Source organism: Pomacea canaliculata, linkage group LG1, assembly GCF_003073045.1.
Source record: "Pomacea canaliculata isolate SZHN2017 linkage group LG1, ASM307304v1, whole genome shotgun sequence".
Taxonomy (NCBI): Eukaryota; Metazoa; Mollusca; class Gastropoda; order Architaenioglossa; family Ampullariidae; genus Pomacea; species Pomacea canaliculata.
This window is the reverse complement of record NC_037590.1, coordinates 17,258,628-17,275,184: the sequence shown is the minus strand read 5'-3', so window position 1 is coordinate 17,275,184 and position 16,557 is coordinate 17,258,628. Positions and strand designations below refer to the sequence as shown.

The window sequence follows — 16,557 nt, the reverse complement described above, 5'->3', positions numbered from 1 at the left end:
ACAGCGAGGATGAGTGGGCAGCAGACTTTAAACGACGCCATAAAGAATTAACGAAAGGAGAAGTTGAGCTGGGAAACTACGAAGAAAGCAGCGGGCTGAAGGGAAGGGTAAGACGGAGAACCTCGCCAGACTAAGCACACCTGCACCGGCAAAGTCAAATGCGCAAAATCCTGTGGAAGAAAGGAACGAAATAAGAGCGAAGGACAAGAGAGGTTTCTTGAGACAAACAGGCGGGATGGGCATTGAGAGGACGAATTTTGTGGATTTTCACCTGTCATTAACTGGCACGACTGAACATTAATGCCAGCTTTGAGGAAACTCGAATCATAAGCAATAACGCAGAAAGAGATGCAGAGAGACAGGTGTGGGAGAGAGGTGGAGGTATATATAGAGAGGAATAGGTTATGACCAAAGAGCATGAATATAACACGATGAATCAACGATGATTCATGATAGAATTATTGTTGGACATGCGAGCGAACAAGAATGTATGTCTGACATAAATTTTTGATTCCTCCTTCTTTTCTGTTCAGGTACCATCGCTGCAAAGTAAGGTGACTATGGAGGAATTTGAGATGGAAAAACAGTCGCACTAGGTAAACTCTCGCAAACTAATACAAATGATAAGAAAAATACACGTGTCCAAGTGAGTGAAAGAGATGGGGGATAGGGGGTAAACTCCGCACTTACCGTGTCAGTGTATTTCCATCCATCCACCCACTGGTAACTGAAAGTCCCGCTCCTCCCGCGCCTCACTCTGCCACCATGCTGCGTCGCCTCCACGCCGCGTGTCGCGTCGCGTCGCCGCCACGTCATCTACTGATGATCAAACCTCCGCGTACCAGTCTGCGGTACCGCTGCCACCAGGAGAAACATCCGTAACAGTTGGCTCTCCCCCCATCGTCCCAACCCCCAAACCTTATCCTGCCGCGGCAGTTACGTCAAGGCTAAAAACTGCCGCATGACTCACGCAACCTCCAGTTTAAACGCACGACAGCCACGACGGCTATGAAAACGCCACTATTTTCATCAGGCGGCAGTTTGCTGTACACTGGATACCAACATCATAGAAGGTACCACCACCCGGTGAAATATCGCCTGTCAGGCACCACCCCCACTCCGCCGCCGCCGCCATGTTGACACGCGCTGCTTGCGTCATCCTGCGCGCGGGACACTTTCTTGATAGTTTCAGGTACAGGCTGGCGCATCCCGCTCCAACCCAAAACTGTTGACACGACAACGACGACGACGATACAGAAATCGAAATTTGTTTTTAAATCCTTTGTGGTGTAAACAATGCTGTCCGAACACTAGCTTGGTCCATCAAGCCACTCTCCTCCACCCTGTATCAGTCCCCACCCTGAATGCTGGAGCGACAGCCAGGTTCAGGATTTGAACAGCAACGCTTCGCTGGCCTACGCCTTCAATCGACCCGGCAAAGGGTGGGCTGGGTAGAGGTGGTGGGGGGGGGGGATCGGGAGGCGAAATTAACTCCGGTATCGAATGTATTTTTTAAAGTTGGTTTACTGGCAGCAAAGGAAGAGACGCGAGCTTTGAGTATTGGTTCTGCCTGCCGACATCTTCCTTTCTCCTCTCCCGCGCTCTCTCTCTCCTTTACGCCTCGAGCCTCCTTCAAGACGGCGGGATAGCGATGGTGACGGCGGTTGCGGACAGTTACCATGGCGTGTTGCTATCCAACAACATCAACACTTGGTGGAGCCGTGCGCGGGGTCTGACTCCGGCTGCGCGGGGCTCGTGGGTCTCGAAGCGTTGGAAACACGCTGATACTTGAAGCGGAGCTGATCACGCGGGGTGTTGCGAAACTTGTAGTTCGGACTAGGAGGCCCACTTTATCTGGGGGGGATGATGGTGGCGGATGGACGGGAGGAGCGGGGTTAGGAGGAGAGGGGATGGAAAGCGCTGCTTGTTGTTTGGTGCGTGGGCGCGTGACTGCGAGCACGCGTGTGTTGGCGTGGGCGACGGCGTGAGCGAGCGTTGTGTGCGTGAGTGCGTGCTGCTGCGAGAATTATCCCCCAAACGTGGGAATGAATGCGTTTGAGCGCGTCTGTAAGTGTTTTCAGTTTAAAACTGTCGCCTAAATGTGTACTGACAGTAGATACAACTGTTGGTGTGTGTGTGTGCGTATATATATGTACGTTTGTGCATTGTGTGTGTGTGAACTCTCCTTCACCTCTTCGTGTGCCCGCGTGTATCTGTGTGTGTGTGGACATGTAAACAATTGTATTCCCGCGCAGATGGACTCTAGCCAACAAGAAAGTGTACGATTCCTCAATAATCGGCTTTTAATGACTCGACAGTCTTCCTCTCCTCGTCATGTATACAGCTGCAGTCGCATAAACAGCTTTAGAACCGTGTTCCTTCATCCCGACCCTCATATTCGTAAACTCCCACACACACACATCCTTCCCTCTTTTCCTTCCCACAGATTGGCACAGCTGTCTGCCATTACAAGACACAATATCCACCCGCATCACAGGAATTCCACTTAACTTCACCCAGTCCTAGATATTGATCACACTTCTACCTCTCTCTCTCATCACACTACTACCTCTCTCTCTCATCACACTACTACCTCTCTCTCTCATCACACTACTACCTCTCTCTCTCATCACACTACTACCTCTCTCTCTCATCACACTACTACCTCTCTCTCTCATCACACTACTACCTCTCTCTCTCTCATCACACTACTACCTCTCTCTCTCTCATCACACTACTACCTCTCTCTCTCTCATCACACTACTACCTCTCTCTCTCTCATCACACTACTACCTCTCTCTCTCATCACACTACTACCTCTCTCTCTCTCATCACACTACTACCTCTCTCTCTCATCACACTACTACCTCTCTCTCTCATCACACTACCACCTCTCTCTCTTAAATGTGAGACCAGGCGAGTGTCAAACACCTAAGTTCAAACAAATTTTTTTTTTCTACAGCAAAAAAACATGTTCCCGGTTTACCCCCTTTGTTTTGGAGTTTGTGTTGTGCATTGTTTATTTTCCTGTTTTGTTTGGTTGTCAGAGGTTACCAACATCAAAGACCTGCTGGGCAAGGAAGAGAATGATTCCGTTCAACAACTGTACTGTAAGGAATAATTTACGCTTGCTAGTCGGGTAGGGACAGTCACATCGGGTATAGGGTATGGAGTACTATATTCTACAGTTAATTTGTAAAGCTGCAGAAAAAAGTCATGTGTACAAGGTATGGAAATAACAAAAAATTCTGATGGGCACCAATCACGTGTCGAAGAGCGGCGAGCGTTAAGTTCAGACTTAGTAAAACCTGACATGCATCGCTAACCCTTAAAAAAAAAAAAAAACACAGAAAAAATGCCAGCTGAGTGTGTTTTACAGAGAACTTCTATCCAGTGACAGTTCGAGCATGTGGTGACCTGTTGCAAGGTCATTTGCTGTCGCTTTACTTCGGTATTTCCTGCGACTGAGAAGACAGAGATAAGAGATTTAAGAACCGCTGACATCCTGCATTAAATGGAGAGCTCGGAGAAGCGAGTCCTCGACGTCCGTCTCCCCGACTGACATTTAATGCGCTCTTCTGTTAATGGAAGCTTTAATCGTCAGTCCAAGATACAAAATGTGTTTTGTAAGCGAGTAACAAGGATACACGGCGAGTAATAGAGTTAGAGGACGAGTAGAGTGCAGTCTTCTTCTCTACTGAACGGTCAAACTCAATTTAAGATACTATTCCCCCTAAATCACACTGAACGAATACTATCCTTTTGTTCTTGAGATACACACCTACGAACATCATTGAGTACAGAAAAGTGTCCAGGTCCTGATGTCACGTGTAACATAGACATGTCTGATTAAACTAACACACACACATACACACACACACACACACAGAAAAAAATATTCCTGTCAAAGCTGCATTTAGCGAACCGTTATAACTGAATGGGAGATAGATACAGAGGCCACTCTAAGTAACAGCATTCCTACTAGATAAGGTGACCAGACGTCCTGCTTTAGGCGGGACAGTCCCGCTTTTGACCTCGTGTCCCGCCTGCTCATCGGGCGGAACGCCCAATGTCCCGCTTTCTGGCTTTCTGGCAAGTCCATCAAATGTCCCGGTTGTCTTTAAAAATCACTTTTTTCGGCGTTCTTTGACGGTGACGACACCATCATCGGCACGTGTCCCGCTTTCGCCCCCGAAACGTCTGGTCACCTTATACTAGATCAAAGGTAAGGTAAAGGTTCAGGTTGTTGGAAGTGAGGTGTTAGAGACCTCACTTTTTTGGGGCCAAATTTACGTGAGGGCGGTGCCCATCTCCTCTCCCTCACTGCCTGACCTCCTCCAAGCCTCAATAGAGTCAGTTACCCATTCACGCCAGTTGAATCGACTGACAGGAAGTTTTCTGCGATGATAGGGCATTGAACCAACAAGTTCGGAATCCTGCAGTCAAACCACTGGGCTATCGGGTTCCCCATACCCGATCGTGATCGGCGAGGAAAAGATAGGATGCCGGCTTGGGTGCGTTTTCCGTGCACTTGGGGTCATCACCCTCACGGAACCAGGTTTCAGAGATGACCCCATCCCCAGAAGTGGCAGCAAGTAGATCGACCTGGTCGACAGGATTCACAGAGACGGCATCATCACACGTGGAAGCGGCAGGCGGCCGCTGGACCTCGATGGCAGGCAGATTCAGGCAGCGATCGTGGAAGATGAAGCTTCTTCAATCATCGTTCCAAGCTACTTCCACGACCTCTCCTCCTGGGTGTACGACGATAAGTGATGATGGGAAGCACTGGCAGATCCGGTGACAGAGGTCGTGATGGCGGAGAAGCAGAAACTCATGGGGACATAAGAGCTGACAGATAAAATAAATACAATGTTTGTTTCCAATTAGGGGACAGGAGAGTTTGTTGAAAATAGTGGATATGTAATGATTTTTGGGTGGAAGGAGTCTTTTTCTTATAAGTTAAAAGTGGCTTAAAGTGCAATATACGAATTTCTTAAAGTTTTCTTGGTAAATTGTTATTGTGCTTCAAAGCTCATCATTAACCTTTGCAAGAAGACCCACTTTCTTCAAGACCTTCAATAGGGGATATTAGTGCTTCCACCATGACATGTAAAGTGAGCTAAAAAGGCTGTTCATCTTGTGTGGGTCTGAATCCCAACACGCCGCATTGTAAACGGACAGCTAAACTATCTTAACCGTGTTCATCGTCTAATGCAGCGCTGTTAAGCCTTTCCGCCATTTCATCTTTATTTTTTTCCCCCTTAGAACTCTGGGGAACGAGCCATTAGCCTCCTGAGCAAAGTAAATGGACGAGGTTAACTCTCTTTCCCTCTCTCTCTCTCTCAAAATTTTCTAGGTTACCTCCCCTCCATCGCCCCTCTCCTCCTTATACATAATTAAGAAGGCGGTAAGTTGTTTATGCACTGCTCTTTCCGTCACATGACCTGCATCTCGCCTGTCGTCTGCGCGCATTCATGGTCTATCGATTGGGTCTATTGACATTCTTCTAGTTCCAGGACACCTGAGGCTGCGGCAGAGCGGGGACCACGCTGCTGAAGATGCAACCCCTGGGTGGATGCGAATCTCGACTCAAGTCAGTACCTTGTGACACGCAGACGCCAAGAACTGCAGCGTCATGCCAGCAGTTTCTTCGTTTTGTGTTTTTCTCATTATTTCCTGTCAAGGGATTATTTTTTTGTGTCGTACACAATCACGACCTGCAGAGTCATGCAAAACACCAGACCGACCTCCAAGACCAGAGCAACGTCCTCGGCAGAGCTGCGCAAAAGCTTGAGCGTGACACTGTAAGTCGTCAAGGAGGTCAGGTCATGAACCCAAAGGTTAAAACCAGAACAAGAGTAAGTGCAGGGAAAAAAAAAAGAGGAGGAAAGGATTGTGCTGACCGGAATTGTGATTAGTGTAGTGGTCAATCGATCTGGGAGTTGTAATACTTACGGAGGCTGCGACGGTCCCTGGCCCACTGCCACATTCCGCATCCCTTCAGCGGCGCAAATGCCGACCGGAAGTGACTCATCTTCGCACCCCACAAAAAAAAGGAGAACTGACCACGCAAAAATCAATGACAGAGATAGCACGTAGTGGGGGATGTTGGCACCTTGTACGAGGTTGACGGCGAGAAATGGTCGATCATGAAACTGTCAGAAAAAGCTTTTGCCCAAGCTGTCGCTGGCCACTTCCGTCCACAAAGGTTAGGCGGGTGGGAAAGAGGTGGGTTACAGCCGGCGCCGCCGACTCTCCTTCATCCCTCCCTTCCTTCCTCCCTGCCCACCCAACAAACACAGCTTGTAGCATTAGCCGTTTCCACCGGCGAGTTGCCCACTTTCTTTTTTGTAAGAGCTACTTAAAACAATTCCAGAGTCAGAACATGGCATCGGAGTAGCCTGCTCCTGTCGCTGTAGCTTGTCGTCAACGACCACAGAAATGAACACATGATAAACACCGGTGATGGTGATTGTACTCTTCTCTGACCGTCCAGACTGCGTTGAGGGTTAGACTGGGAAGGAGATCGGGTGTGGGGGGAGAAGGGGTAGTCGTAGTGGTGGTATTGTCGTGGTGGGGAGGGACAGGGAAGGCAGGGGGTAGGTGGAGGACCTGGATAGTACACATAGATGCCAAGAGAAATCAATAAGGAGCTAGAGAGCCGGGCGCTCCGGGTACCAATGTCGGTACCGGTACTGCGACCAACTGACCCACATACTGCAGGACTGCGGCACTTCCACGCGCGGAGGTGAAGTTTATTTCTGGGAAGGACGCCAGGAAAAAATCCTCGTGGAAATGACCAGTCTTGCTGATTTATTCTACTTGGGGCCTGGCTGTGGCCTGGCTTGACCCGCGCCTCCAGTGTGTATTCTACAACAAAGCACTACTGTCTCACAGGACGCATATCTTTCCCCTCTGTCCTCTGGTCCTTCTTTGATTTATCTTCTATCCTTCCTGTTTTATATCTTCTTGTTCGTTCGTGAGTGTATACTTATAATCACAGAAAGATTGGAGGTGAAATGAGAGGAGAGAGTCCTGAATATTGAAGGGATAGAGACATATTAAGTAGGTAGTATCACAATACTTTGCTTGTTCCTTGGACTAAACTTTAATCAATCTTTGAATTTCTCTTACCATAATAATAATAATAATAATAATAATAATAATAATAATAATAATAATAATAATAATAATAATAATAATAATAATAATAATAATAATAATAATAATAATAATAATAATAGGATGATACAGCGTATTTCCCCACACAGAGGCGACCTCATCGGTTTTCTGTACAAGATGTAAAGGGCAGCAGGAAGCAATCCCGTAGGATGCCATTAGTTTTCCAGTTCATGTAAAAATAGGGGAAAAAATAAAGATGATTGTTGTGGGAAAAACTGAAATGTGATTTGAAACCTAAGAGAAACAATGATTAATTTTGGATTGGTATACACATGGCTTGAAAATTTTCCAGATAAGGAAGGCTACCCCTGGAGAGGATTTAATTCAATCAACGAAGTCCTCTTGATTATTTTTTAAGATTTCATAACACTCTGTATTTACTTTAGGACTCAAAAATCATGTCTTAAAACACAGACCCTATCAATACTGGAAAAATAATGTATCATAAAGATGCTAGCAAATAAATAATTATTGATATTAAAAAGCAGTATGCGAGACAAATTTTTATTCAAAACATTATTTAGGTAAATTATAGGTAAAACTTGCTTAGGACGAAAGAACAAAGAGAGGAAGACCATCAAATACTTAAGGACGAATTGACTATACGAGACAGACGGACGTGTGACATAACGAAGCACGTGTCATGCAAGCTGCGTTTCGAGAAAATTTAGCTAAATAAAACCCTGGAAGCGATGGACTAGTATGTGAATATTTTAAGTTTTTGAATAACATCGATGGGTTTTTTGACTACCTAAATGCCTATCTTTTAGTACATGAAAAAACAATGAACCGATTCCTGTATTCTAAAAGAAGAAAAACCCGAGCAATTTATACCAGGAACCAATTTCATTACTTAAATGTCACATACAAAATGTCATGTAAACATGAAATAGATGAACGTTTAATGTATGACGTGAATGTCAGGTGTGAAATAAACTATGATAAAGCGCGAGTTGAATGGCTAGGTACTAAAAAGAACCTCCATACAAGGTTCCTGCGACTCTGGAGTTTTTAAATATCTGTGCATCACTTTCTCAATTAATGTGTATGTGCTTTCGTGCGTCCGTGTACCTGCGTGCGCGACGTGCAGATTTTAAATTCTACTTGTTTGTTTGTTTTTGCTTTTTTCACTCAAGAAATCATCACTAATTGATAAAAAAAAATTAATAATAGATCCATGAACTACAATGCGTGTCGTTACCTACAAAATCATTGACAGGGACATGCTTGACGAGGATACATTTGTGCTCGTTTTGACGGAAGCGTGTAACACTCGGCCGGGACAAGCGACAGCGGCGTAGGGAAATAAATACCCACTGAGCCACAGCGGAGACCAAACCCTCAGTCGCCGCATCTCGTCATCAGCTCTCTCTCTCTGTGATGCCAAGCCATTGCCACGATAAGCAGCCCTCATCGAGGTCCATTACAGTGATGGCCACAGAGAAGGCACCTCATCTGCTGGGGACAGCTCCAACTCTCGATGGCAGCCTGGAGCCATTCACCTCCGACAACTACATACAGCAGACCGACGGCAGCAGACCGTACTCGGGTGGTTTCTCCGGACAGTATCTGGAGTGCAAACCCTTTTCGAAATATATAGTTTTAGTTGATTATAAGACAACCCTCTCTCTCTCTCACATACGTACGCACTCTCACACACACACCGATCACACATACAGGCGATCCTGCTGACATCTTGGACACGTTCCAAAACAGCTTTTGCAGCTGATGTTTCTGACGGCACCGGGTGTCCTCCGGTTGAGTGTTGTGTAGAAGGCACTTTGCATGCCACCCACGTCCACCGTACGTGACTTCCCTGGCGACGCCGCAACTAGCGGGTGAAGGTATTAGCCCACTGTCGCCTAAATATGCCTCATTATCTCCCTTCTCGCACGAATTGTTTCCCTTATGCGGGGTACTCGCCTACAAAACGCACTATCGTCGTTTGCATCGTCGGTTGACAGAGAAATTGTTTTATGCACGCGAGCACTTTCTGGTCTGGCCTGAAGGCATACTTTTTATATTTCGGATATAATCGCAATATTGCACAACCATGATTACAATAAAGAGTTGAAAATGTTTTTGTTTTTAGCACTTAAACGCACGCAATACATCCATCGTGAACGAAATACGAGTATACATGTCCAGAAACGAAATAGGATATTTTTGTTATCTTTATTGTACAAAAATAGGGGCAAAAGCGGGTCAGTACAGCAATTACAGTTAACAAATTAAATAGAAAACAAACATAATACAGCGAGGAACTTTATTAAAAGAAGAAGTCTACCCTCCCTCCTAGTCTCTCTTTTGTTTTGTGGATTAATAAATATCTAGAGACATATATCACATTTTTGTGCGTAGAGTTTCAGCAAATGTAAGTAGATGAAGATGGCATAAATTCATATTTTCATACCTTCATTTAAATCTCACATTGTACAGAACAATTTTTTTTTAGTAAATGACACCTTTTTAAGGCGATAGATAATTTCTAGTAATTCCTCCAGCTGTCAGCCCCAGATGTTACCTTGGCCGTTGTACGGATACGAATCTCGGGCAACGATGCAAGCATCGCGCAGAAATCTGGAGATGCTAAAAATAGCCCCAAGATAATCAGCGCTAAGAGCTGTCATTCCTCTCAGCTTTATTTTGCCATTCCAGCTCTCCGTTACAGCACGCGCACTGAGCTCTGGGAGGCCACGCGCTTCATTCATGAGCGTCCGGCTCCTGTTCCCACGCCTTTCAAACGGCAATCGATTGACGTCATCGGTTCCTCGGCCAAAACCTTCGAGACGTTTAGTGGGTGTGCAACGATAAACGCCGTTGCTAGCGATACACAACAGCAGCGTTCGTATCGATGTACACGGTGACGTATCGCAGTCGTGAGAATCGATGCTGCTGCTTGTTCCGGCCGACATCCTGTGCTCGACATCCATTCTACCCCGAGCAGGTGTTTGTAGGGTGCGCTTGGTTCAAGGTGAATTGTAGAGAGTTTAGCAATATTGATGAAGGTATACAAAAATTGGAAAATGAGCTCTCCTGGTGTAGGGGAAAGCAGATGATAGGTGTGGAAAACATAATATTAACTGCTGCATTAACTGATGATGGTTTAGATGAAAAGGGCGACAATGCTCGATTGTTGCAAATGCAGGGGTTTATATAACTTTCTCTACAAGTATTCGTTTATTATTCAGAGTAGGTTGGAAAATTTAATTAAGGACGAAGTTTCTACTGTCCTATTCGTTGCAGAAGTTATATAATGTCTATTGTTTCCGCTCTCCTCCCATATCCCTTGTTTTCACCGAGAAAGACTTTGCATAAGTTCATCGTTTGACTGATGTTTAACAAATTTGTCAAGGCTGTTCTTTTCATCTACAGGAAGATAATAATCAATGCTTGGTTCGTGGGTTGCTCCGTAGCAGACTTAGCTTTTTTTTTCTCAGTTCTAAGATGCTCCCTATCGCTCCAAATGAGAAAAAATACTACGCTGAAGAAAGTTGCGAGATGTATTTTCTGCGCATCTCAAATGTTTACAATGTAATTTCAGAGAATATCATGTGAGAAAGAAAAAGAGAGAGATGCCAAGAAGAGAGAGAGGGGGGGTAACCGAATTGGAGAGAGATGGGAGAGCGAGAGAGTGGCTGGCACCACATCACCATTCACTGGAAACATCGTGGCCTCGTTGCCAAACATGAGCTGTCAACCTGTCCAGTCAGAAAGGGAGTTAGGAGAACAAGTGTTTCCCTGTGTCGTGCATCGAGGCCGCGCATGAATACGCTTGGCTCCAATGAAACGACAGATCAAACGTTGACGATAAAATAACAACTGAAAGGGTGAGCGGCAGTTGCGACCCAGGCAAACACGTGTACCATGTAGATAGACAAAATATATATGTAGATAGACAAACACAGAAACACACTGAAACACACTCACTCTCGCGCGCACGCACACACTTATTTACTCACTTCTGCGTGCGACGGTGCATTTAACATCCACTTCAACCCGCGTTTATTTGCCCACTCAGCCGATCGATGGACAAAAACAAAGTTCGAAGCTGCTCTCCGTTGCTGGCGGTTCACAAATGCAACATCTGTTTTCTCAGCGCCTTCTAGCTGCCACGGAAATCGGCCTTCGGTGCAAAGGTTTGGAAAAAAAAAAGTAGATCGTTTATTGTGTGTTTGCTAGGCTGGTTCTGTCTGCGTTGGAAACGATCTACTTTTTTCAAACCTTTGCACTGAAGGCCGATTTCCGAACAACCAAACCCAAAGTGTGTGTATCTACTTTGTGTAAACGCGCAATAAGAGGTTCCAAGGCATCTCTCGCGATCAAACAAAGGCAGAATTAGTCGATCAAATCATTGAATGCGATTTTGCTGCCACCTTGTTAGCTGTTGGCATTATTAATGTGTACAGCTTGTAAACAGACAAAACGAGGGCTTGACCCACACAGACACAAATGAATGCAAACACATTTTAATGCAAGATTAAACCCTGCACGTGTTGCCCACCTACACACATACAGGGATGGCGAGGGGCGATTGGTTTCTTTAAGCTGAGCTGGAAACTCGGCATTTGCAGGCTGCAACTATAAACAGGTGTCACGTGAAAAGGAAACAAAAAAAAAAAAAAAAAACAGTTTGCTTGGGACGAGATCCGAAACTAGGGCATTCGATCCTCACTGGGTTGGTGACAAGCACTCACATACAAAGTATCATACAGCACGTGATGTACGTGGTCTTGTTTTGAGTTCTTTCGATTCGACACATCCCAGTGCTCTCCCTCCAGGTACCCAGGCAGCCATTAAGATCCAAAAAACGCTGACATACTTCCCTTCCATAAATAAATATGATTACTGATACAATAAATATGCGTTGCTGCAAGACCTTCGCCATTTTTAGCAGGATGTCTGCTGGCTGAGTGGTCTTCTTTGTCAGCGTGGGTGTAGACAGATGAAGCTGGTGATGGCGCCAAGCACTAGAATCATTTCAGTGACTGCATTTTTGTTGTTGTTGCTTTATGACAACACTCCCGAGAGATTATTACTCGTCTTTGCCCTTTAGCCGTCACCTAGGTGTTGGCGCGAAACACTGTGGACGTGGGCGACAACTGTGTTTTTCCTTTTGTAGAAGATGATTATAATAATCATTCATACAGCTTTCATGCGTTGAAATTTCTTATTTTAAAAAATATCCATTGGATTTCATTCTGCAGAGCTCTGCTAATTGTAATATTTCTGGACTGAGCATATACGTTGAAGTCTAGGAGGTGATGATAAAGCTCTTGACAAGAGAGGTCCTCGGAGATCAGTAAATTATATATTTTTTTTTAAATTCATCGACTGGAAAAGCAGGTTCTGACTGGTGACGGCTTAAGTTGATAAAATGATGTTGCTAGCTTTTTAGATAGCATATCAGTTGGGAATTTCAACGGTTGGCTTATGGTCTTTTAAAATTGATCATCAAAGAATCAAAGAGCAGAAACTCTAATCCCTTGAACAAATCATTTATGATCAGTGGCGTAGGAACTAGAGAGAGGAGGTGACAAGAGGGGCAGCCGCCATCTCAAAAAAGATAGTGATGAGACAAAGATGTGAACCTCATTCACTGTCAGTATGGACTTAGCCGCTTTCCCAAAGACGAGCATCTTCCTAACGCCAGTGCTACAGGTAGTGAGAAGGACTTCGTGATAAATGGTTGGAGAACACTTGGATGGAGCAAAAGATTACCAGAAAGTAAGCACTGATTCTGATATATCAGAAAACGAGTAAAATATTGATAATCAGAGGCTTTGGATCGATGAAGAAGATGAAACAATGCAAAGTCTAGCATTCTAACAAACGTGAACTGCAGTCAGAAAACTTAACGAGTGAGTGAGTGTACTTTCTACATATTTATGCTCACTCACTTGGCCTAATTAAAAATATTTTGTAATATTAGGTTGCGGGAAAGTTTGACAAGAAAGCTAATAGTGTTACATTTTTCTAAAGGGCGGCCTGCCATTTCTATGTGTACACCTCATGACAAAGTCGGTATTGTTGCTCAGGAAAGGAATAACCCCACTGGGGCTCTTTCGGTCCCAGCCTTTCCCTAATTGCTTCTGGGATTTGAAAAAAAATAATACAACATACTGCCCACCGGTATCCCTTGGCAACCTTATCTCCCGGTTTTCCCAAGCAGTGAATTAGCAGCTTTAGTGACGAAGCGAGGGAGATGCAACACGAACTTTTGATTCGTCAGAATTTTTGTACATTTTTCGTAAAATGAAGATCCCCCCTCCCCCCCCAAAAAAAAAATGGAGCTAAGGGCATCCTGAGCACATGACAAAATACAGTCAAGCACATACATGATGCAATAACGAAACACGGACAAAAGATATTCCTTATCGAATATTGAAATCTGCTTAAATTACATAAAAGAGACTAAATCCAATAACAGTTTGATAAAAGGGCTAGGGTCGAGGGTTAGTTATGATTAGAAAGTGGCTACATTCATGGTCAGAGTGAAGGGTTTGGATGTACAACTGAGGTATTTTGGGGGATAGATAACACCAGTTCAAACACAACACAGTGTGATGATGTGGTGTGTGACTCCTGAACAGATCCTCCTCCAGGAATTCATGAAGCTGGATGCTAAGGTCTAGCAAGTCAACTAAGCTATTAATATTTTGTTATTTTAGCTGACTGCCATCTAAGCCTTAGACTTTAGGGTGGCTGTGCACACGACTCCTGCACGACTGCCTGATCTGAGCAGGCGATTGCTGTACCAGACCATGGTGAACCGTCCCGGCGAGGTCGCCAACGATCGCACGTGCAAGGCAAGGCAATTAATGACAACATGCTCCTCCCTTGAGGCAGCCTGCGCACGTGTGCTCTTACTCTGTCCAGTGAACGTACCTGCTCCAATATTTTGTCACTGCGTTCATAGCGGGTATGGTCCATTTAATTAAACTATTGTTTTGGTCTACTCTAGTCTAGTCTTTTGGCGACATTTTAAGATTGTGGTTGGCTGGTTAGTTGTGTTTTGACCTAACTGGATTTAGGCTGCGTTAATGTCGAAGCTCAAGATTTTATACTAATAAACTATACGAGTTTGACCGTACTTTGACCGTTTGTATACGCCTCTACAGTTCACTGGGGACTGTAAAGAACACTAGCTAGAGGCCAACGTTCCCCCAAGTTCTAGTGTGCCGTCCTAAGTGTCCAGTCTTTGGTGTGCCGTCTGTAGTCGGGTTGAGGATTTTGCACTAAAGAATAAATTGTACGGTTTTGAACATGCTTAATAGTATAGACTCACTAAGGACAGGACATTACTATAGCAGCCTACTTTAGCCTCAAATCTTAGTTTGTCGTTCTTTGTATACCATCTTCGGTCCATCGTCTTTAGTCCACCGTCTTTCACTTATTGTTAGAACAGTGGAGGTGACTGCGTGGAATAGAAAACCACACACACATGAAGGGAGCGGTAAGTGTTTATCTCAAAATTTATCGTCTGCTATCCTCGGTTTCCCTTTACCTTTACTGCAATAATTTCGAGATGTAAACGATAGTATGTTTTACAAACATTTGTGGCTTACACGCGACACGTACCTGTCTGATTTTTTCAAAGAGGATCAAAGAGGACCTACTAACTTTTACTTTCCTCTATACGCACTCTCTGTTTAATGTACGTGATAATTCGAATCACAGCACAGAAAGCTTCAGTACAATCTAAACAATTTTCTTTCTTAGTTTATTTTTACTTTTCCACTAAGTGTAGGTCAACCTATTAGCAGAGGCAAATACATCGTCTCTCTTTTCTCTTTCTCGCTCTCTGGTACAAAAAGTGACTCTGTGTGTGTGTGTGTTCTGACCACATGCCTTTGAGTACCATGATTTGCTTTTAGCAAAAGTATCACAAAAGTACAGTGTCTTCACCCCACCACCTTTCTTTCTCTGTATTAGTGTATGCGCACACTGACGACTGTCATCAACCACTCTCAGTGAGTAATGTCTCACCACCTGACCACCCAATCCCTAGTCCAACACCACATCCACACCACCCTGTCCTTACTACTTCTCTCTCAGCAAGTGTGCATCGATCCAAAGACATTTTCTTGAAAAAAAAACTGCACTGTAATCTTTGTAAACAGAAAGAAAATCCTGGAATGGTGCAACGAAACCTAAACAGAGTCTCAGATAATCCAGAAGCTTCCATTTTCAGTCAAGAATATTGTTTCGACTTTTGGTGCTGTTTTGTTATCTACGTTATGTGGTTTATGTGGAGAACAGCCAAAACATTTCATTTTTGGTTTTGATCACCCTTAACGGAATACCCTTGGATAGTGCAGACATTTAATCATATTTGAAGTTCATGTGCATTTATTCGTCTATAGTCTTCTGCCTCTAGTCCTTTTGGTGGGATATGTAGAATGGGAGGCGAAGTATGCGTTCACAAACTCAGCTGAGCCAACACAAACCTCTATTCCTAAAATTGTTAAGTTGGAAACCCACCGAGTTCACTCTAGCTTTCAACTACAGAAAAGCTCTTTCTATCGCATCCCTCGCCTTTTGATAAAATGACGATTTTTAGGAGATAATTGTCCTTTCCTGACAGCGTGTAGCATAACTAATTAGCTCCTTTAAGAAAAAGTGAACCAGTCTGGTATTCTTATGATTTGGGTATTCTCATAAATTACCTATTCCCACAATGTTACTTTACCTCGGGCGCAGTTCCATTGTTTCACAAAAACATTCAAATAAGTTTTAGAGAAAATGTCCATACGCTTCAAAGATTTTCCCGCAAAAAGAAGAAACTTTAATTACTAAATTAAATTACTTTCAAAATTGTTGATAGCATAAAAAAACTTAAATTGAATAATCGGTTTTGCAGAGACAGAAACCTTTCAACTGTTACAAACATCTTATTCCATTAACTTTAAAAATCCGTATTATTTATTTATCTCGCTTTTAGTCAAGAGCTACCGTGAATGTTTTTGTTTCTTTTTCATCGTGATTAACGAGCTCGACATCAAATCTTTAGTGTCAGAGACTGGTGAAGGGAAGACAAATCGGCATGCAGTCGCGTGTCAAGTGAACAATATTGAATACCTACCTCCTGTCGCCGTGTTCTCGTGGCACTCTTCATCTGTCTGATGCTGAAAGCCAAGAGAGACGATGAGAGGAACACGTCGTCAGCCTGGACCTGACCTTTGAACTTTCAACTTTTGTTTTTATGTCTTAAGTAAGCATCAGGACGATGAAGCAAACTGCTGAATTATAGTTGTAGACTCGAAGGTGGTATATCGTGACCAACACCGAAAGGTTTAACCGTGCAAAGCCCAGCTTCCTACTCAGCAGATGCTGATGCTCTCAGCCCTGAAAAGCGGTTGGCTGTCAATT

At 44.2% G+C, this 16,557-nt stretch overlaps 1 long non-coding RNA gene across 2 annotated transcripts in view; it reads right to left on the bottom strand.

The window, feature by feature from the left end:
• LOC112573742 overlaps positions 1 to 1,802 on the bottom strand; it is a 45,708-nt gene extending 43,906 nt beyond the window's left edge. For both annotated transcript variants that reach the window (XR_003101275.1, XR_003101274.1), the window contains exon 1: positions 691 to 1,802. This is a non-coding gene — a long non-coding RNA (uncharacterized LOC112573742). The remainder of the gene's footprint in view (positions 1 to 690) is intronic.
• Between the last annotated feature and the right edge of the window lie 14,755 nt (positions 1,803 to 16,557).